We start from the raw sequence: 24,556 nt of genomic DNA on the forward strand, positions 1-24,556 counted from the left end.
TTTTTGAGAGAGAGAGAGATAGAGAGCAAACTGGGGAGAGAAGAGGGAGAGAAAGAATCCCAAGTAAGCTTTGCGCTGTCAAAGCAGAATCCAATATGGAGCACCGACCATAAGATCAGGACCTGAGCTGAAAACAGGGGCTGGATACTTAACCGACTGAGTAAGCCAGGCATGCCGGGTGTGCATTTTTTAAACTGAAACATAATTGCCCTATAATATCATATTCATTTTAGGTGCCCATGGTGTACATTTTATTTTACGCTTACAACACATTTCAATTTGCACTAGTCGCATCTCAAGTCCTCAATAGCAACTTGAGGCTACCATACAGGTTTGTACTGTTCTAGACCTCCAGCAGCAATGATACATCTTTGAGCACTTCCCTATTGCGGCTTCCACAGGCCTATACTCTCCTGGTTTTCTCCTACCCTCCCACCTCTCTCATTTTCTCAGCTACCTCTCTCCTCACTTAAAAACTGAATTATTTGGTTCTAAGAACTTGAATCAGACCACAATATTGGGAAAGGAGCACCCACACTCAATGCCTAATTGACCACACATAAGAAAATGTGTGTACATATACACTCTCTCTCACATTCTCACTCACACTTACAAGCACATGAGCATACACATACATATGCAGACACACAAATAAACACACAACAAAGTAAGATAATTATATATTTGGTCATTTCATCCTATTAGCACTTTAGATTCTTTTTAGCTTCGTAAGGCATACTATGGACAAGTATACGTTTTACATAACACACTATTCAACCTTGAGATACTTTTTATTTTAGAGATCATGTTCTAAATCACCTAATCCGGGGCGCCTGGGTGGCTCAGTCAGTTGAACAACCGACTCTGGCTCAGATCTCACAGTTCATGGGCTCGAGCCCCATGTCCGGCCCTGTGCTGACAGCTCAGTCTGGAGCCTGCTTCGCATTCTGTGTCTTCTCTCTCTCTGCCCATTCCCAGCTCATACTCTCTCTCTTTCAAAAATAAACAAACATTAAACAAAAATTTTTTTAATAAATAAAATAAATCACCTAATCCCCCTTGGAAATAATTCAAGTTCTGTACCCATTACTTCTCCTGATATATTCTCATTATATATTCTAATACTAGATTCCATGACAATATTCAAAGCCCAGGCTATGGGCACAGCAACAAGGTACACACTCACAACCCTCAAAACCATTTGGACAAACCTACTGTCCCTGGGAGTACTGTTGCTCTATCATTCCTCCCAATCTAAAATATAAATAAAGATTCCTCTTTACCTGGTAGACTTCCTACTTAAAAATAACTGATGTTGAAGACACAGACATGTCAATTAACTACTACTCACAGACAGTACTTGACAGACCTTGAGGAACTAACCAGGAAATATTTTGCAAACTAAATTTTGCCTCTAAAATTTTTTGACAATGGCTGTCCTTTTTAACTGGTTCACAGGCTTGGCATCTTTGAAACTAATAATCCTTGTGTGTTAAAGAGACTAATTACCAAAATAAAGTATTCCAAAAGTGACTTGGAAAATAATGTGCCTTTGGGAATCTTCCTGAGAAAACAAATTGCTCTTTAAAAACACTCAGCTTCCCCAGACTCACAGCAGCAAGAAAATTCATGGTCATGCTTTTACAAAAAATAACATACCACACAGAATATTCTAAAAACTGAAACTTGAAAAAAGCAAATGAAAAGTTGAGGCAAATGTTAAATTATAAGAAAAATTCTAAGAAGACAAACAGCCAAGAGAGAGGCCAAAGTGAATCAGCAAGGATTAGAAAGACTACAGAGGAATGTTTATACTCAGCAAACACCATGTAATATAAGAGCAAATCTAAGCAAGTGAAGTAATACTATTCCATAATAGAAGAAACGAAACACAACTACTGTGTGTAGAATGGAATTTTAAATTTCTTCTTAGCTTCAGTTTGCAGCCAAAAAATAACCAAGAACAGAGTCTCTTAGGTTAAAAGAATTATGTAAAATGAATTATTAGTAAATGCTTTTAATTAACATGCCAGATAATAATAGGAATGACTTTTAGTCTGTATTTTTATTTAAAGTGGCTTTCCTATAGGTAGCAAATAGTTGACTCTTACTTCTTTAACTGATCTGGCTCTTTTAATTGATGTGCTTAGATCATTTGTATTTAATGTAAATATTAATATGGTTGGAGTAAAACCTGCCATCTTGTTACTTGTTTACTATTTGTTCTATCCATTCTTTGTTCCTTTTTTTCCTCTTTACCTTCCTGATGTTGGATTGAATACTTTTCAGATTCCATTCTATTACCACTATTGCCTTTTTACATACTTTAAAAAATTTTTTGTAATGGTTTCCCTATGTGTACTATTTACATGTTTAATTACAGTTAACTTTCAAATTCTATTATACTGCTTCACATGTAGTGTAACAATCTTCTAACAGTATATTCCTAACTCCTTCCTACTAACCTTTGCACTTCCAGTGTCATACAATATTTTTATATAAATTACAAACCCAAAATATATCGCTGAAATTTTTATTTTCAACAATTAATTTTTAGAGTAATTTAAAATGAGACATAAAAGTTTTTTTTATTTATCTTCACTTAAACCACTTTGTGAGATCTTCATTTCCTTGTGTATTTCCAAGTTTCTGCCTGCTATCATATTCCTCATGCCTGAAAAACTTCCCTTAACATTTTTTGTAGAGCAGGTCTGCTAATAATTAATTCTCTCAGTCTGTCTGAATGTCTCCCTTTTTCCTTCATTTATTTTTTTTTAATTTTTTTTAATGTTTATTTATTTTTGAGAGAGACAGAGACAGAATGCGAGTGGGTTAGGGTAGAGAGAGAGGGAGGCACAGAATCCAAAGCAGGCTCCAGGCTCTGAGCTGTCAGCACAGAGACCAACACGGGGCTCGAACTCACCAGCTGTGAGATCATGACCTGAGCTGAAGTCGGACACTCAACCGACTGAGCCACCCAGGCACCCCAATTTCCTTCATTTATTTTTGTGAAAGAGAGAGAGAGTGTGCATGCACATGCGAATGGGGAGGGGCAGAGAGAGAGAGAGAGAGAGAGAGAGAGAGAGAGAATCTTAAGCAGGGTCCATGCCCAGCACAGAGCCCAACTTGAGATTCAATCTCTCCATCATGAGATCATGACCTGACCTGAGCTAAAATTAAGGGTTGGTCACTTAACCAACTGAGCCACCCAGGTGCCCCTTTCCTTCATTTTTAAAAATGTTTTCATGTTTACTTATTTATTTTTGAGAGAGAGAGAGCATGCATGCAAGAGCATGCATGCATGAGTGGGGAAGGGGCAGAGAGAAGAGGGAGAGAGAATCCCAAGCATGCTCCACACTATCAGCGCAGAGCCAGATGTGGGACTCAGTCTCATGAACCATGAGATCATGACTTGAGCTCAGATCAAGAATTGGTCACTTGACCAACTGAGCTACCCAGGCACCCTTCCTTCACTTTTGAAAGACATTTTTGCTGGGTATAATTTTCTGAGTTGAATGAAGTTTTCCTCTAGCACTTGACAGATGTCACTTTATTATCTTCTGGATTTCATATTTTCTGATAATATGTCTGCCATAAATCTTACCTCTGTTCTTCTCTGTGTATTCTGTCCATTTTCTCCAACTGCCTTCAAGGTTTTCTCTTTCTCTGGGGCACCTGGGTGGCTCAGTCAGTTGAACTTCTGACCAGCTCAGGTCATGATCTCACGGTCTGTGAGTTCGAGCCCCGCTTCGGGCTCTGTGCTGACAGCTCAGAGCCTGGAGCCTGCTTCAGATTCTGTGTCTCCCTCTCTCTCTGACCCTCCCCCGTTCATGATCTGTCTCTCTCTGTCTCAAAGATAAATAAACATTAAAAAAAATTTTTTTTAAAGATTTTGTCTTTCTTTTTGGTTTTTACCAGTTTGAATATGATGTGCCTAGAAGTATCAGAGTGTGTGTGTGTGTCTGTGTGTGTGTCTTTGTGTGTTTGTATACACCTGGTTCAGGCACTCCAATCTTCTTGGATCTATGATTTGATACCTTTTATTATTTTTGGAAAATTCCTGGCCAGTCAATATTTCTTCAATATTTCTTCTGGCCCATTCTCTCTCACTTCTCTTTCTGGGATTCTAATTACATGTGGTATGTGTGGTAAGCACAATAATGCCCCATCACCAAAGATGTCTATATCCTAATCCCTGCAACTTACGAATATGTTAGGTTACATGACCAAGAGGAATTAAAGCTCCTGCTCAGTTGACCTTAAGATAGGGAGATTATCCTGGATTATCATAGTTTTTAATTATTGTCTATGTGATCATATCAATATCTGGATCATACCTGAGTTAAGATTGTGATTCTGTGTCTCTTGACAGTGAGCTTTTGTTTTGTTTTGCTTTTTATGTCTCCTAATTTTAGGGTGAAAGCCAGATATCATCTTTAGGATAACAGATACTGGTAAACAGTATCTACAGGACATTTGGACAGATATGCACACACACACACAATTATGCCAAAGAAGTATTTAGGTTAGATTCCAGACCCCAAGCTATGGGTCAACAAGGGTCAACAGCCTCTTTTAGTAGTCCCATAAATATAGACAGGATTTACATAGGTGAAAACCAAGAAATAACGTATTTCATAATTTTTTAAAGTGAGAGAATAGGAAAAGAAGGGGGAAAAAAGGAGAGCCAGGCACCAAGAAATATAAATATTCTATGTGAAGTAGACACCTCCTACTATGCCATAGACCTATGGTTCCTAAATCTTCATAATCATTGGGATCACCTGGGAAGCTTTTAAAATGCAGATTCCTGTGTCTCAGCCCAACTGAATAAGAACCCTGAAGGGCCTGGGAATCCTTTATTGTATGTGTAGGAAATTCTGATGACAGCTAAGGAGCACTACCACCGTCACTCACTGTCAGCCTTCACCATACTGAGCACCCCAAAGTACCCATTGTTTTTTGGGTTTTTTTCAAAGAGAGCTTTTCCCCAGTACTGGAAGCAAAAACATGCCAAATCACATTGAGCTCTAGTTATAACCTCTATAGAGCCCCAAGGAAATCCTTCTCTGGTCAATGATCAGTACTAGACTGCCGCTCAGCTTCTCAACATGGCCTGTGGACACAGGCTGAGCTACAGCTGTAGAAATAGCTCTTCCTACCAGAGCAGAAACACAAGACAGGATGACATCTTTCACCAATTTTTTTCTTATCCATGCTCATTGACTCGTGGCATCTTTCCCAGCTGCTCACCATCGTTGACAAAACAGAAAGGATAGACAGATTTTAATTAACTTTAATCCATTCATTTCCAGTTTTTAAAATGAGCTCATTCGTGTAGTCACCATAGAGTTTATATTTAACCATTGAAAGCATATATTTTGTTTTATAAAGAAGAGGAAAAAGTGAAAAATATGGTTCCTTATTGGAAGCTGCACAGGGAAGGAGAAGGCAGGATGAAACAAAAGAGAATGAAACTCAAGAGCCTTGCTTTCTGGGCTACAGTTCTGATATTGTGTAATATAGATTATACCTTGGCCATTAGGGCTGCTCTAATTACTTGGGAGATCTAAAACTTCAGGGCACCATTTTTGTTTGGGGTTGTTTTTTTGTGTTTCCCAAGTGAAACACCTTATCGTGTCTTACAATTGTTAAGGGAAGACATAGTTAATTTTTTTAATTCAGACAATAAATAAGGAATAAATAAATAAGATAGTAAAATTAAATAATAAAAAAGTAAAAATTACCCACCCATTGACAACCATCTGTAAGCTTAAAGTATTTATTCTTCCAAACTTCTTCTTATATATACACAATTTCATTGATGCCAGTGGGACCAACCTATTCACACTGGTTTTTAACTAGGTCTTGTCACCATACCAACCGTCTCTCTACGACAATAAATAAAAATAGATTTATATCGTTTTAACAGCTGCGTAAAAGCAACAGTGCTTTTACAGTTATGCCCAAATTTACTTCATGTATGTGTATGTATATCCATATGTATATATATGGATATACATACACATACACATGTGTACACATACACACACACATATATATATATGGATATCCATACACATGTATATCCATATATATATATATATATATATATATATATATATATATATATATATATATCTTTGGAAACTAAACTGATTATTTACTGAGGACACATTCCTAGAGGCAGAATTTGAGTCAAAGACTTCCACATTTTTATATATATTGCTAAATGACCCTCCACAAAAGGCATATGAGAGAGCTGGCTTCCCCATATGCTTGCTAAATGTTCTGCAGTTTCACTAAAATCTTTGGAATTTGGCATGTTTCCTCAATCCTAGGATTTATGTTTTCCTTACTTCTAGAAAATGTTCATCCACTGCCTGTCTAAATTTGGCCCTACCCTCTTTCTCTTTCTTCTGGTCTTCTGAAAACTTGTATTGAACTTATATTAGGCCTCATTCTAATGGTTGTATCTCTTGACGTCTCCTTCATATTTTCCGTCAATGCATCCTCTTCAGACAACTGGATGATATTTCTCAGCTCTACCTTCCATTTTACCAATTCTTAATTCATCTGAAAACAAAATCATATTTTTATAGCTTTTTGAGTATCAAGCTTTTTGAAATTTAAATCTGAGTCTACTTTGGACTCTACTCTGTGTTCCCAGGGTCCAGTTATTTTACCATGGCACCAGAGTGAACTCAAAACCACAAAGGGTCAAGAAAGTCAAAAAAGGAATTAATGATCTTGGCATGGTTTCATCAAGAAAAATTTAAAAAATCGCAAAAATAATGGTGACTGCCATTTAATGCTTTAAATCCAATTATCAATAAGCTTGAAATCAGCAAGAGATTAATCAGGGCACAGGCTCTGGAGTCAGAATATCTTTACCAACATGTCATCATTGCCACGTGATCCAACTTTGCTAAAACTCAGTTTCCTCATTTAGGTAAACGGGTAGAAACAGTAATAATGGTTGTTGTGAAGGCAAAATCCATACGTGATTTTAAGACGATGCTGGCAATCACTCAACTATTAGCCGACATTTTATTATGAACTGGGAGCTATATGAAACTGCAAGGTACTGAAGAACAAAAACGGAATCTAAGAATTGAGAATGAATTTCATTTATAGATAATCCACAAAAGAAACAAATGTGAATTTGTGCAGTCATTTATAGCATGAATAAAAATAAAGAAAATCCTAAAGGCCCCACCCAAAAAAACTACCAGAAATAATAAACGAATTCAGAAAAGCAGCAAGATACAAAATTAATACTCAAAATCGGTAGCGTTTCTATACACTATAACAAAAGAGCAGAGAAATTTTAAAAACACCTATTTACAATTGCACCAAAAAGAATAAGATCCCCAGGAATAAACTGTTTTTAGTTTATTTATGTATTTTGAGAGAGAGAGAGAAAGAGAGCGGGTGGGGTAGGGGCAGAGAGAGGGAGAGACAGAATCCCAAGCAGGTTCTGTGCTATCAGTGTTCGAGCCCCATGTCAGGCTCTCTGCTGACAGCTCAGAGCCTGAAGCCTGCTTTGGATTCTGTGTCTCCCTCTCTCTATCTGCCCCTTCCCCACTCATGCTCTGTCTGTCTGTCTGTCTCTCTCTCTCTCAAGAATAAACATTAAATTAAAAAATAAAGTTAAAAAAGTGGGCAAGGACCTGAATAGACATTTTTTTCAAAGAAGACATACAAATAGCCAAGAGGCACATGAAAAAATGCTCACTATCACTAATCATTAGGGAAATGCGAATCAAAACCACAATGAGATAACACCTTGCACCAATTAGAATGGCTAAAATAAAAAACACAAGAAATAACAAGTGTTGGCAAGGATGTGGAGAAAAAGAACTCTTGCACACTGTTGGTGGGAATGTAACTTGGTATAGCCACCATGGAAAACAGTATGGAGGTTCCTCAAAAATTTAAAAATAAAAATACCATATGACCCGGGGCGCCTGGGTGGCACAGTCGGTTAAGCGTCCGACTTCAGCCAGGTCACGATCTTGCGGTCCGTGAGTTCGAGCCCCGCGTCAGGCTCTGGGCTGATGGCTCGGAGCCTGGAGCCTGTTTCCGATTCTGTGTCTCCCTCTCTCTCTGCCCCTCCCCTGCTCATGCTCTGTCTCTCTCTGTCCCAAAAATAAAAAATAAAAAAAATAAAAAAAAAATACCATATGACCCAATAATTTTACTATTGCATATTTACCCAAAGAAAATGAAAACACTAATTTGAAAAGAAAAGATACATGCACCCCTATGTATACTGCAGCATTATTTACAATAACCAAGATATGGAAGCAACCTAAGTGTCCCTCAATGGATGAATGAATAAGGATAATGTGGTATACACACACACACACACACACACACACACACACACACACACACACACGAATACTATACAGCCATAAAAAGATGAAACTATGTCATTTGGGAAAACATGGATGGACCAAGAGGGTACTATGCTAAGTGAAATGATTCAGACTGAGAAAGATTCCACATATGATTCCACTCGTAAGTAGAATCTAAAAAATAATAATAATAAACAAAAAGCAGAATCAGACCTATAAATACAGAGAACAAACTAATGGTTGCCAGAGGGGAGGAGGGTGAAGGGTTGAGCAAAATGGGTAAAAGGGAGAGGGAGATACAGGCTTCCAGTTATAGAATGAACAAGTCATGGGAATACAAGACACAGCATAAGGAACAGAGTCAATGATATTGTACTAGCGATGTATGAAGACAGATGGTAGCTACACTTGTTTGAGCATAGCATAATGCAGAAACTTGTCAAAAATCACTAAGTTGTACCTAAAGCTAATTAACATTGTCAACTATACTCAAATAAAAAATAAAATAAAATATACACAGTCTTTGACACAGTTATTTCGCTCGTGTAAATTCATCCTAAGAAATTCTGCGAGGGGCGCCTGGGTGGCGCAGTCGGTTAAGCGTCCGACTTCAGCCAGGTCACGATCTCGCGGTCCGTGAGTTCGAGCCCCGCGTCGGGCTCTGGGCTGATGGCTCGGAGCCTGGAGCCTGTTTCCGATTCTGTGTCTCCCTCTCTCTCTGCCCCTCCCCCGTTCATGCTCTGTCTCTCTCTGTCCCAAAAATAAATAAATGTTGAAAAAAAAAATTTAGAAATTCAGTGAATAGAGGGAAAGTTATATTCAAAAAGATGCTAACTATAATGTTTTTATAATGGCAAAGAGCTGGAAACCTAAAGGATTCACTATGAAAACAGCTATGTAAATTCATGTAAACTTAATAAAATATTATAGACATTGCAATAATGATTACTATGGCGCAGTCAATTAAGCATCCGACTTCGGCTCAGGTCATGATCTCATGGTTTGTGAGTTCGAGCCCCATGTCGGGGCTCTGTGCTGACAGCTCAGAGCCTGGAGCCTGCTTCGGATTCTGTGTTTCCCTCTCTCTCTGCCGCTCTCCTGCTTGCACTCTGTCTCTCTCTCTCTCTCTCTCAAAAATAAAGATTAAAAAAAAATTGTTTAAGAATGATTACTAAAAAGGCATGTATATGCATAGAAATTCCTCCTATTAAGTACATCAGATGACAATGAATGATACATATTTGTATGTATAATATTAGAACAAGTAAAAATACACATGTAGGGAACTAGAACCAACTGAAAATTGTGTTAGGTTTTCAGCAGATTCTTTCTTTGATGTAATTACTTTCTTCTTTGTCTTCCTCATGCACAAAGAAAGTCAGTGTCTTAGTCTGACTAAAAAATTATGTATATCATTATGAAAAAAAAAAAATTTAATGCTCTCTGGCCAAGGATATGTTACAAATAATAAAACGATGATTATAATTATGCTTCATTATTTACTTTTTAAAAAAATAGTTTAAAACCATTACTTATACTCTTAAGTACAGAAAACAAACTGAGGGTTGATGGGGTGTGGGAGAGACAGGAAAGTGGGTGATGGGCATGGAGGAGGGCACTTGTTGGCATGAGCACCGGGTGTTGTAGGTAAACCAATTTGACTATAAATTATATTTTTAAAATAATAATAATAAAATAAAAATAAATAAATAAAAACATTACTCATTACCCATTATCCACCATCTTCCCAGTAGATGGCCACTAAGCAGCCTTTTGTGCATAGAGGCTCATAGATGAGCAATTAAGAATTTTAGTTAAAGTGGAAAAAAACTATTTGATTTCTTACCACTATCACTAGAAAGTAAAAGTGGCCCTGGGGGCGCCTGGGTGGCTCAGTTGGTTAAGTGTACGACTTTGGCTCAGGTCATGACCTTACCGTCCGTGAGTTCAAGCCCCATGTGGGGCTCTGTGCTGACAGCTCACAGCCTGGAGCCTGCTTCAAATTCCGTGTCTCCCTCTCTCTCTGCCCCTCTCGTACTTGTTCTCTCTCTCTACCTCTCAAAAATAAGTGTTAAAAAAAATTTTTTTTAAAGAAAGAAAGAGAGTAAAAGTTACTCTGAATAATCTGAGGGCATTGCTCCATTTTATTTAGGTATGATTTGTATGTAGTTTCATTATCCTGATTTTGCAAAGAGTTGTTTAAAAAAAAAATGCCAGGGGCACCTGAGTGGCTCAGTCAGTTAAACATCCAACCCTTGATTTCAGCTCAGGTCACAATCTGACGGTTCATGAGTCCAAGCCCCCTGATGAGCTCTGCGCTGACAGTGCAGAGCCTGCTTGGGATTCTCTCTCCTCTCCCTCCCTCTCTCTATGCCTCCCCTGCTCGTGTTCTCTCTCTCTCTTCCTTGCCTTCTCGAAATAAATAAACTTAAAAAAAAATTCCAGAGAACAAGTTAGTGTGATATTGACGCGTTAAGTCCATTTAGAAAAAATTTTTAAACGTTTATTGATTATTGAGGGACAGAGAGTGACAGGGCATGAGCATGGGAGGGGCAGAGAGAGGAGCACACACAGAATCGGAAGCAGGCTCCAGGCTCTGAGCTGTCAGCACAGAGCCCGACGTGGGGCTCAAACTCACAAACCGCAAGACCATGACCTGAGCCAAAGTCGGATATTGAACCAACTGAGCCACCCAGGTGCCCCATCATTAAGTCCATTTTAAAGAACAGCCAAGGTACAAAAGCAACTTGATTCATTTTACCAAAAGCATTCAACAGTGCCCTACTGACATTAAGAAAAAAAACAAATCAAAACTTCCCCACATCATATACTACTCTTTAAGATACGACCTCTGGCTGCCTGACACTTACTACCCAAAGTTACGGCATCATGATGGAATGGAATGAGCCTGGAAATTTAAGGGTCAAATCCATGTTTTTCTCTGAATCCTTAAATCCACTGCCCCAACAAAACCCTTAAAGGGATTTCCCTTTCCTAAGAAAGATTGAGAGAGAGGGCAAGGGAGAGGGAGAGGGAAGGAAAGCCCAGAGGGAAATAAAAAAACTCCTCAGTGTACAGAAGGCAAATGGTACCTGGAAGGTTCAAAAAAAGACACTGTTAAGCACTGTGGACCTGGGGGTCAGGGACACCAATGTTAAAAGCTGAGTGTCAAAGTTCACACTTCCAAAGAAAAGTTTAAATAGTTCTAAAAAGGATTCTATTTTATTCTGATTTAAAAGAAAAAAAAAAAACTTCCTCTCTCTAATCTACGTGAGTAAACTTCCCCGCTACCCAGAGAGTCAGCACTGGCTGGTGATAAATGGCTTTTTTGCCACTGGTATCAGAATTATGGCCAAAAAGAATGTCATGGAAAAACCAGCTTGCACTAGAGAGCTGTGTCTGGTGATTTTCAATACAATTTGTTCTTCCTCCCCGTCTAAAAATGTGAGTCTCTTCCTCACTAATGAAGAGTCAATTTGCTATAACTTGTGATTAAACCATTTAATATGTGCCCAACTCGGTTTAAGCTGATCTCTATTAGCATGAAAAATTTATGTTACTTTAGTTACAATTAATTTGATTCCAGGGGTTTTTCTGAAATGATATGGGAGGTTCAAATTAAGCAGGAATTGAATTAGCAGGAAGAAGCTATGCAGTAAGTTTATTAAAATTCATGGTGAGTTTTAAATAGTTACTTTGAATGAAAAGCGTCTTATGAAATATATATCCCCAATCTAACCTTGGATGATTTCTACCTAGAAGTTGTCCACAATGAATAATTCAGATAAAGTATTAACAAGATTCACTTCTGTAATACATAGGAACAGAGAAAAAGACTCCAACAATAGCCTCATCCAGTCAGCGCCTAAGAAGCCACACAAAGGATTTTAGGTGAGTCTACAACAAACGCATGTAGGTTTTAGCAACAATGGCATCCCAAGAGGTAAGTCCAAACTGTGGCACACAACCAAGACAAAATGATCCTAGGGGCTCTCTTGTGATTGTGGAAGTCACAAAGCCCCTGAAATTAGCTCAGTCCCTCACGTCTCTTAACACAAAGCAAGACACACACAGATGCACAGTATAAGAAAAAGACACACAGTCAGAGTCTAAAGTTGGAAACTCTCCTTTATTTGACTACTCAAGTTTTTTCCATGTAAATCAGGTAGAAAATGTTAACCTCCCTGAAAGGTATATTATTCCCTAAAAAGCCATGCCAAGAGTCTATCATTGGTCCCACAGAACTGTGAGAGTGTCAAAACCCTTTAATAAGCACAGGGTCCTCCTCCATAAGTATATGAAGAAAGTTTCCAGAGAAAAGGAGGAAACAAATTATCTAGTATCATTAAGCATGCTCCCCCTGGATCTTCATCCAAACAAGCCATTCTTGATTGGGTGCAGATGAAGTAGTTCACTGCCCTAAATATCTACTACACAGGCTATCTCACTAAGAAGTCATTGCCTGTATTAAGTTGTTCGTGTAGGGGCACCTGGGTGGCTGAGTTGGTTAAGCGTCCGACTTCGGCTCAGGTCATGATCTCATGGTTCGTGGGTTCGAGCCCCGCATCGGGCTCTGTGCTGACAGCTCAGAGCCTGGAGCCTGCTTCAGATTCTGTGTCTCCCTCTCTCTCTCCGCCCCTCCCCTGCTCACGCTCTCTCTCTGTCTCTGAAAAATAAATAATAAATGTAAGTTGTTCATGTAATCTATAAAGGCAGGGTCCACATCTTCTGAACCACTCATATTGCATTTAGCCTTGAGGGGTCATTTCTCCCCTAAAATACTGTAAGATTATGAAGGCTGAAAAGAACCTTATCTGAAAATTCCGTTGACCCTCAGGAGCACCAATCACATTTTCATACCTAGGAGTTGCTTCATAAATACCTAAATAAATGAACAAATAGAAGCCTGAAGTTTGTCATTGCTTTATCAGAGTCACCAGAATCTTTTTTTCTGTGTACTGAATTTTGAAGGTACACCTATGATGGCAACTTGCCTCTGGTCAACAAGCTGAATGTTTACTATCTCCCCACTGCCAACACACAGTATCAGAGCAGCTTGGGAGAGATGCATTTGACAATGATACATCATGCTATACTATAATTAGTCTAGTGAACGTACACAGAATACTCATGTACTCTATTCTCCTACTTCCTCTGTTCCAGTAACTATAATTATGCAGTCTGAAAGAGAAAATGATGCTGGAAATATTTCCAGGGAACACAAGGGCAAGATAATTAGAGGTCTAAGAAAGGAAAGTGAGCTCTGATTCTGCTTCAGTTTATGAGGATCCAGCATGGCTGATGTGAGAGGGAGGAATAAGGTGTCAGAAACGGAAGTCTCTTATTCCTTATGATCTGGTGCAGTCTGACAAAGACATTGATTAAAAATTGAAAATTCCGTTCCTTTTTCTGTAGCTGAGCTTTTAGGAGAGACAAGAGAAATGGGAGGGACTGCAGGATGAAGAGCAAGGAATGGATTTGAATTCTAACAGATTTGGGGCCACTCTACCATTACCAGAGAGGTTAAATTTGCTCTACAGTAGACTTGTCATGTTCCCTTCACCACTCTCTCCCATCTCTGAAAAGGAGAAGGTGAGCAACACAGGGGTGTTTGTAGAGTGAGGAGCTGGGACTAGGAGAGCCAGGGCAGCAGACGGGACAAAAGCTGGAGGCTGCCAGATCCAGGACAAGGTCAAAAACAGACAGCCAAGGCAAGGAAGGCTCTATGAGGAAGCGATGGATCTTAAAGTCACAGCAACATTGAGAACAGAAGACAAGAGTCACTGAAAAGATGAGTTACTACACACAGCCTATCAAGCCAAGTGACAACATAAAAAAAATGGAATAAATGTTCAGACAAAATACTAGGAGCCAAGAGCTTCATAGTAAGGAGGGAAGGGGTAAAGTAAGAAAAAATTAGACTACCACATGGGTAACAAGAAAGGAGCTTGATAACTGAGACAACATCAGATTAGACCCTGAAATTTGATATGGTTCCTTGTGAGGCAATGCACAAGCCAACAGCCTGTATTTAAGAGCCTTGCAGGTATAACATGATTTTGGAAGTACTTGTAATGAAGTGCATATGGGTAGGCAAAACAATGCCTTTCAAAAAGCAAATCCTAACACTTCCTTTTCTCCTTTCCTCTTCCATCTCCCTCTGGTAAGCAAGAATGGAGAAAGAGGAGAAGAGAGCAATATCGAGAATAAAAGAACAGGGAGAATGATTTCAATTCCATTTATCTCTCACGCCAAGCCCTATTTTGTATGTGTGTTTCCCAGGGACTATTTAAGGCAACCCAAGTCTTCTGTGCCTGGGTCTTCATTAGTCACATCGTTGATAACTGGACAAAAGATTTCTTTGCTTTGTATCACGTTCCAAGAATCCAAGAGTCATAATTATGGTGACCACACTGACACAAATAAACAGGGAAGGAGAATTCTCCTAACATTTGAACATTTTATAAATAATCAGCTTTGAATTCATGCTTTTTCCTTCTAATACTAGTTGATATGAATAACACTGAGTTATTTATTATGTAATTTTCTGGCTGGTTCAAAGTAAAATAGCATGAAACACTATTAGCTTGTTTAAAGCACTAAGATCAATGAGGAGATGTGACCTCTTATTTTTCCATTATAAAACAAAAGGCAGGGGAAAGATTTTTCTATCCTGTGATATAATGATTTTCCACTTTGTGGGTTTGTACATTACTGGCTTTCACAGTGCAATCAGTGTCACTGATTCAATGTGGATGAATAAATAAGATAAAATATAAAATCTGTTCACTTTCATTAAGTCCCAGTTTCCATTAGTCTTGCCCCTGACATTACTCTGATAAAGGTGTAAGCATTGAAATACCACGGATAAAGGCAAACATTGGCTAGTAAATATTGGCCAACAAATTTTAATAATGCCTCAAGTAAGGAAACAAAGGTGAGCATACATGCAATGATCAAGGAAACAGTGACATACTACAACATTTAGAATTGTCATTTTCTTCCTCCTAATACATAGAGGCAAACACAGAGAGTTAGACAAAATAAGGAGACAGAAAAATATGTACCAAATGATCAAATAATAAAAAAATTGCAGCAAAAAGGCTAAATAAAATGGAGATAAGCAATACACTTGATAAAGAATTCAAAGTAATAGTCATAAAGATACTCATTGGACTTGAGAAAAGAGTGGAGGATCTCAGAGAGACTTTCAACAAAGATATAGAAAATATAAAAAAAAGAACAAGTCAGAGATGAAGAACTCAATAACTAAAATCAAAAATAAACTAGAGGGATTCGATACCAATTTAGAGTATGCAGAAGAATGGATCAGTGACCTAGAAGATGGGATAATGGAAGGCAACCAAGCTAAGCATCAAAAAGAAAATAGAATAGGGCAGGCTGTGTGGCTGAGTCATTGAGCATCCAACTTCAGCTCAGGTTATGATCTCATGGCTCATGTGTTCGAGCCCCACATCGGGCTGGCTGCTGTCAGCACAGAGCGTGCCTCAGATTTTCCGTTCCCCTCTCTCTGCCCTTCTCCCACTTGTGCTCTCTCTCTCTCAAAAATAAATAAATCTTAAAAAAAAAAAAGAATAATAGAAAATGAGGATAGGTTAAGGAAACTCAGTGATATCATCAAATGTAATAACATTCACATTATAGGGATCCCAGAAAGAGAAGAGAGAAAGAAGGGGACAGAAAATTTAGTGAAGAAAAAACTGAAAAATTACCTAATCTGAGGAAAGAAACAGATATCCGGATCCAGAAGGCACAGAGAGCCTCCAACAAAATTAACCCAAAGAGGTCCAAGACATGTAATTAAAAGGGCAAGAAGGGGTGATAAAGAGAGAATTTAAAAAATATCAGGGGTGCCTGAATGGCTCAGTTGATTAAGCGTCTGACTTCAGCTCAGAGCATGATCTCATGGTTTTTGAGCCCACGTCGGGCTCTGTGCTGACAGCTCAGAGCCTGCAGCCTGCTTTGGATTCTGTGTCTCCCTCTCTCTCTGCCCCTCCCCTGCTTGGTCTCTCTCTCTGTCTCTCTCTCTCTCTCTCTCTCTCTCTAATATAAATAAAAACATTTAAAAAACATCAGAAGAAAAGAAAACAGTTACATAAAAGAGAAATCCCGTAAAACTATCAGCTGAGTTTTCAGCAGAAACTTTATAGGCCAGAAGTATGTGACATGATCTATTCAAAGTACTGAAAAGAAAAAACCTGCAACCAAGAATACTCTACCCAGAAAGGCTATTATTTAGAATAAAAAGAGAGATAAAAAGTTTCCCAGACAAAAGTTAAAAGAGTTCATCACCAGTAAAACAGCCTTACAAGAAATGTTAAATGGAATTCTTTGAGTGGAAAGAAAAGGATAACTAGAAGTAAGAAAATTATAAAAGGAAAAAAATTCACAGGTAAATGTAAATGTATAATAAAGGTAGTAGTTTAAGCACTTAAAAACTAGTATGGAAGGTAAAGTGCAAAAGCAGTGAAATAATTATACCTATAACAATCAGTCAAGGGATTCACAAAATAAAAAGTTGTAAAATATGACACCCACAAACGTTATGGTCAACTCATCTTTGACAAAGCAGGAAAGAATATCCAATGGAATAAAGACAGTCCCTTCAGCAAGTGGTGCTGGGAAAACTGGACAACAATACGCAGAAGAATGAACCTGGACCACTTTCTTACACCATACACAAAAATAAACTCAAAATGGATGAAAGACCTAAATGTAAGACAGGAAGCCATCAAAATCCTTGAGGAGAAAGCAGGCAAAAACCTCTTTGATCTTGGTCGCAGCAACTTCTTACTCAGCATGTCTCCAGAGGCAAGGGAAACAAAAGCAAAAATGAACTATTGGGACCTCATTATGATAAAAACTTCTGCACAGTGAAGGAAATAATCAGCAAAACTAAAAGGCAACCAACGGAATGAGAGAAGGTATTTGCAAATGACATATGGGATAAAGGGTTAGTATCCAAAATATATAAAGAACTTATCAACTCAACACCCAAAAAACAAATAATCCAGAGAAGAAATGGGCAAAAGACATGAATAGACACTTTTCCAAAGACATCCAGATAGCCAACCGATACATGAAAAAATGCTCAATATCACTCATCATCAGGGAAATACAAATCAAAACCACAAGGAGATACCACCAACTTTTGCACTGCTGGTGGGAATGCAAACTGGTGTAGCCACTCTGGAAAACAGTATGGAGGTTCCTCAAAAAATTAAAAATAGAACTACCCTATGACCCAGCAATTGCACTACTAGGTATTTATCCAAGGGATACAGGTATGCTGTTTCGAAGGGGCACATGCACCTCAATGTTTATAGCAGCACTATCAACAATAACCAAAGTATGGAAAGAGCCCAAATGTCCATCGGTGGATGAATGGATAAAGGACATGTGGTATATATATATATACAATGGAGTATTATTCGGCAATCAAAAAGAATGAAATCTTGCTATTTGCAACTACATGGATGGAACTAGAGGGTATTATGCTAAGTGAAATAAGTCAGTCAGAGAAAGACAAATATCATATGACTTCATTCATATGAGGACTTTAAGATAGAACAGATGAACACAAGGGAAGATAAGAAAAAATAATATAAAAACAGGGAGGGGGACAAAACATAAGAGACTCTTAAATATGGAGAACAAACAGAGGGTTACTGGAGGGGTTCTGGGAGGGGGAAATGGGCTAAATGGGTAAGGGGCATTAAGGAATATACTCCTGAAATCATTGCTGCACTATATGTTAACTAACTTGGATGTAAATTTTAAAAAATAAATTAATTAAATAAAATAAATTTTAAAAAAGATGTAAAATATGATATATACATAAAACATGGCAGGAAGACTAAAAATTTAGTGCTTTTAGAATGTGTCCAAACTTAAGTGACCATATATAATATAGACTGCTATATACTTAAAATGTTATCTATGAACCTAAAGGCAATCACAAATCAAAAACTATAACACATACATTCTCAAAGAAAGGAATCTAAGGGGATTCTTGGGTGGCTCAGACAGTTATGCATCTGTCTAGGGTTTAGGGTCAGGTCATGATATCACAGTTTTGTGGGTTCGAGCCCCACGTTGGGCTCTACACTGCCAGAACAGAGCCTGCTTCGGATTCTCTCTCTCCTGTTGTCTCTCTGCCCCTCCCCCATTCATCTGTCTCTGTCTCTCTCAAAATAAATAAATAAACTTAAATAGAAAGAAAAAGAAAGGAATCAGAATCTAGGGCACCTGGGCGGCCCAGTTGGTTAAGCATCCAAATACTGATCTCAGCTCAGGTCTTGATCTCGGCATCATGAGTTCAAGCCCCACATTAGACTCCATGCTGGGTGTGGAGCTTACTTACAAGAAGGACAAGGGGGAGGGGGACGGGGAGGAGGAGGGGGAGGAGGAGGAGGAGGAGGATGAGGAGGGGGAGGAGGAGGAGGAGAAGGAGGAGGAGGAGGATGAGGAGGGGGAGGAGGAGGAGAAGGAGGAGGAGGAGGAGGAGGAGGAGAAGGAGAAGAAGGAGAAAGAAAGAAAGAAAGAAATCCAATTATAATGAAAAGACAATCATTCAACCATAAGGGAAGAGAGCAAGAGGGGAAAAAAGGTACAGAAAAGAACTATAGAAACAATGATGAAGTAAGTAACAAAACAGCAATAAGTATATACCTATTAATAATTACTTTAAATGTAAATGAACTTAATATTCCAATCAGAAGACACAGGGTGTGTCACAAAAACAGACACATAGACCAATGGAATAGAATAGAAACGCCAGAACTAGACCCACAAATGTATGGCCAACTAATCTTTGACAAAGCAGGAAAGAACATCCAATGGAAAAAAGTCTCTTTAACAAATGGTGCTGGGAGAACTGGACAGCAACATGCAGAAGGTTGAAACTAGACCACTTTCTCACACCATTCACAAAAATAAACTCAAAATGGATAAAGGACCTGAATGTGAGACAGGAAACCATCAAAACCCTAGAGGAGAAAGCAGGAAAAGACCTCTCTGATCTCAGCCGTAGCAATCTCTTCCTCGACACATCCCCAAAGGCAAGGGAATTAAAAGCAAACAAGAGGGGCACCTGGGTGGCGCAGTCGGTTAAGCGTCCGACTTCAGCCAGGTCACGATCTCGCGGTCTGGGAGTTCGAGCCCCGCGTCAGGCTCTGGGCTGAAGGCTCAGAGCCTGGAGCCTGTTTCCGATTCTGTGTCTCCCTCTCTCTCTGCCCCTCCCCCGTTCATGCTCTGTCTCTCTCTGTCCCAAAAATAAATAAACGTTGAAAAAAAAATTTAAAAAAAAAGCAAAAATGAATTACTGGGACCTTATGAAGTTAAAAAGCTTCTGCACAGCAAAGGAAACAACCAACAAAACTAAAAGGCAACCAACGGAGTGGGAAAAGATATTTGCAAATGACATATTGGACAAAGGACTAGTATCCAAAATCTATAAAGAGCTCACCAAACTCCACACCCGAAAGACAAATAACCCAGTGAAGAAATGGGCAGAAAACATGAATAGACACTTCTCTAAAGAACACAACTGGATGGCCAACAGGTACATGAAAAGATGCTCAACATTGCTCCTTATCAGGGAAATACAAATCAAAACCACACTCAGATATCACCTCACGCCAGTCAGAGTGGCCAAAATGAACAAATCAGGAGACTATAGATGCTGGAGAGGATGTGGAGAAACGGGAACCCTCTTGCACTGTTGGTGGGAATGCAAATTGGTGCAGCCGCTCTGGAAAACAGTGTGGAGGTTCCTCAGAAAATTAAAAATAGATCTACCCTGTGACCCAACAATAGCACTGCTAGGGATTTACCCAAGGGATACAGGAGTACTGATGCATAGGGGCACTTGTACCCCAATGTTTATAGCAGCACTCTCAACAATAGCCAAATTACGGAAAGGGCCTAAATGTCCATCAACTGATGAATGGATAAAGAAGATGTGGTTTATATATACAATGGAATACTACTTGGCAATGAGAAAGAATGAAATCTGGCCATTTGTAGCAACGTGGATGGAACTGGAGAGTGTGATGCTAAGCGAAATAAGCCATACAGAGAAAGACAGATACCATATGTTTTCACTCTTATGTGGATCCTGAGAAACTTAACAGAAACCCATGGGGGAGGGGAAGGAAAAGAAAAAAAAAAAAAACCCATGGGGAAGGACGGATGAGCACTGGGTGTTGTATGGAAACCAATTTGACAATAAATTTTATATATTGAAAAAAAAAAAAAAGACACAGGGTGACTAAATGGAAAAAAAGCAAGACCCATATATATGCTCCCTACACAAAACTCACTTCAGACCTAAAGACACACGCAGATTGAAAGTGAATAGATGGAAAAACATCTATCATACAAATGAAAGCAAAGAGAAAGTTGGGGTAGCAATACTTATGTCACACAAAATATACTTTAAAACAAAGACCCTATCAAGAGACAAAAAAGATACTACATAATGATGAAGGAAACAATTCAACAAGAGAATATAACAACTGTAAATGTCTATGCACCCAACATGGAAGCCCATAAAGCAAATATTAATAGACATTAAGAAATCGACAGTAATAGAAAAATAGTAAGGGACTTTAACATCTTACTTACATCAATGTATAGATCATCTAGAAAGAAAATCAACAAGGAATAGTGGTTTTAAACAACACACTAGATCAGATGGATTTAACAGATATATACAGAACATTCCATCCCAAAACAATCGAATATACATTCTTTTCAACTTCAGATGGAATATTCTCCAGGATAAATCACATGTTAGGCCACAAAAAAAGTCTCCACAAATTCAAGAAAAGTAAAATCATATCATGCACTTTTTTTTTGCCACAATGATATGAAAGTAGAAATCAATCAAAGGAAAAAATTTGATGAACACAAATACATGGAGACTAAATAACATGCTATTAAACAATGAAGGAGCCAACCAATAAATCAAAAAGGAAATGTAAAAATACATGGAGACAAATGCAAATGAAAGCACAATGGTCCAAAATCTTTTGGATGCAGCGAAAGCAGTTCTAAGAGGCAAATTTATAGCAATTCAGGTCTACCTCAAGAAAAAAGAAAAATCTCAAATAAACAATGGAACCTTACACCTAAAGGAGCTCGAAAAAGAAGAACAAGGCCAGCAGAAGGAAGTGAATAATAAAATTTTGAGCAGAAATAAACGAAATAGAGACTTTACAAAAGAAGAAGAAAAGTTCAATAAAAGCAGGAGCTAATTCTTTGAAAAGATTAACAAAATTGATGAATATTTAGTCAGACTCAAGAAACTAAGAGAAAGGACTCAAATAAATAAAATCAGAAATGAAGGGGTATAAATAACAACTGACAACACAGAAATACAAAGGATTATAAAAGAATACTATGAAAAAATATATGCCAACAAAGTGAATAACCTAGAAGAAATGGATACATTCCTAGAAACATAAACCCTTCCAAAACTGAATAAGGAAGAAATATAAAATTTGAACTGATTATAGCAACAAAATTGAATCAGTAATAAAAACAAAATCCAAAAAAACATTAAGTCCAGGACCAGACGGCTTCATAGGTAAATTCTACCAAACATTTAAAGAAGAGTTAAACCTATGCCTCTCAAACTATTCCAAAAATAGACGAGGAAGGAAAGCTTCCAAATTCATTCTACAAGGTGAGCATTGCCCTGACACCAAAACCAGATAAAAACACTATGAAAAATAATTGTATCTCTGCCAATGTCTCTGCCAAAACTATATGCTCAAATCATTATCTCTAATGAACATAGATGCAGAAATGCTCCACAAAATATTAGCAAGCCAAATTCAACAATGTATTATATTTTTCCCCCAAACTTTTAATATTTATTTATTTATTTATTTATTTATTTATTTATTTATTATATATAATTTATTGTCAAATTGGTTGCCGTAAACACCCAGTGCTCATCCCAACAGGTGCCCTCTTCAATACCCATTACCCACTTTCCCCTCTCCCCCACCCCCCATCAACCCTCAGTTTGTTCTTAGTATTTAAGAGTCTCTTATAGTTTGCCTCCACCTCTCTGTAAGTTTTCCCCCCTTCTCCTCCCCCCTGGTCTTCTGTTAAGTTTCTCAGGACCCACATATGAGTGAAAACATATGGTATCTGTCTTTCTCTGCCTGACTTATTTCACTTAGCATAACACTCTCCAGTTCCATCCATGTTGCTACAAATGGCCAGATTTCATTCTTTCTCATTGCCAAGTAGTATTCCATTGTATATATAAACCACATCTTCTTTATCCATTCATCAGTTGATGGACATTTAGGCCCTTTCCACAATTTGGCTATTGTTGAGAGTGCTGCTATAAACATTGGGGTACAAGTGCCCCTATGCATCAGCACTCCTGTATCCCTTGGGTAAATTCCTAGAAGTGCTATTGTTGGGTCATAGGGTAGGTCTATTTTTAATTTTTTGAGGAACCTCCACACTGTTTTCCAGAGTGGCTGCACCAGTTTGCATTCCCACTAACAGTGCAAGAGGGTTCCCGTTTCTCCACATCCTCTCCAGCATCTATAGTCCAGCATCTTTTGCCACTCTGACCATTGTAAGGTGGTATCTCAGTGTGGTTTTGATTTATATTTCCTTGATGAGGAGCGACGTTGAGCATATTTTCATGTGCCTGTTGGGCATCTGGATGTCTTCTTTAGAGAAGTGTCTATTCATGTTTTCTGCCCATTTCTTCACTGGATTATTTGTTTTTTGGGTGTGGAGTTTGGTGAGCTCTTTATAGATTTTGGATACTAACCCTTTATCTGATATGTTTTGATGGTTATTTCCTTTGCAGTGTATCTCGATGAGGTCCCAATAGTTCATTTTTGCTTTTAATTCCCTTGCCTTTGGAGATGTGTCAATTAAGAAATTGCTGCAGCTGAGGTCAGAGAGGTTCAACAATGCATTATAAAAATCACTCACCATAATCAAGTGAGATTTATTCCAGGGATGCAAGCTTATTTTAGTATTCACAAATCAATCAATATGATATATCACATTAACAAGAGAAAGGATAAAAACCTTATGATCACTTCAACAGATGCAAAAAAAGCATTTAACAAAGTATAACATTCTTTCATGACAAAAACTCTCATCAAAGTGGGTTTAGAATAACCATACCTCAACATAATAAAGGCCACATATGAAAAACCCACAGCTAACATCATACTCAATGGTGCAAAACTGAGAGCTTTTTCCTCTAAGATCAGGAAAAAGACAAGGATGTTCAGTCTCACCATTTTTATTCAACATGGTACTGGAAGTCCAAGCCACAGCAATCTGATAAGAAATATAAATAAAAGGCATCCAAACTGGTGAAGAAGAAATAAAATTGTCACTATTTTCACATGACATGATACTATGTATTGAAAACCCTAAAGACGCCACCAAAAAACTACTAGATCTGATAAATGGATTCAGTAAAGTCACAGGATAAAAAATTAATACACAGAAATCTATTGCATTTCTATACACTATAATGAAGTAGCAGAAAGAGAAACTAAGAAAATAATCCCACATAGAATTGCACCAAAAAGATTAAGATACCTAGGAATAAAACTACCCAAGGAAATAAAGGACCTGTACTCCAAAAACTACAAAACCTTGATGAAAGAAATTGAAGATGACAGAAAACAATAGAAAGATATTCCATGTTCATGGATTGGGAGAACCAATATTGTTAAAGTGCCCATACAACCCAAAGCAATCTACATATTCAATGCAATCCCTATCAAAGTACCAACAATGTTTTTCACAAAACTAGGACAAATAATACAAAAATGTGTATGGAACCAAAAACGACCCCAAATAACCAAAGCAATCCTGAGAAAGAACAAAGCTGAAAGTATCACAAGCCCAGATTTCAAGATATACTACAAAGCTGTGATAATCAAAACAGTATAGTAGTGGCACAAACACAGACACATAGATCAATAGAACAAAATAGCCCAGAAATAAACCCATGCTTATATGGTCAATTAACCTATGACAAAGGAGGCAAGAATGTACAATGGGGAAAACACATTCTCTTCAATAAATGGTGCTGGGATAGCTGGACAGCTACATGCAAAAGAATGCAAGTGGACCACTTACTAACACCATACACAAAAATAAATGCAAAA

At 38.1% G+C, this 24,556-nt stretch overlaps 1 protein-coding gene across 1 annotated transcript in view; it reads right to left on the reverse strand.

The window, feature by feature from the left end:
- Nucleotides 1–24,556, reverse strand: part of GPR176 (G protein-coupled receptor 176) — a 128,853-nt gene that overhangs the window by 9,665 nt on the left and 94,632 nt on the right. The window lies entirely within an intron of this gene.

The sequence above is a fragment of the Puma concolor genome, chromosome B3, assembly GCF_028749965.1.
Source record: "Puma concolor isolate L17-30 chromosome B3, mPumCon1.1.hap2, whole genome shotgun sequence".
Classification (NCBI taxonomy): Eukaryota; Metazoa; Chordata; class Mammalia; order Carnivora; family Felidae; genus Puma; species Puma concolor.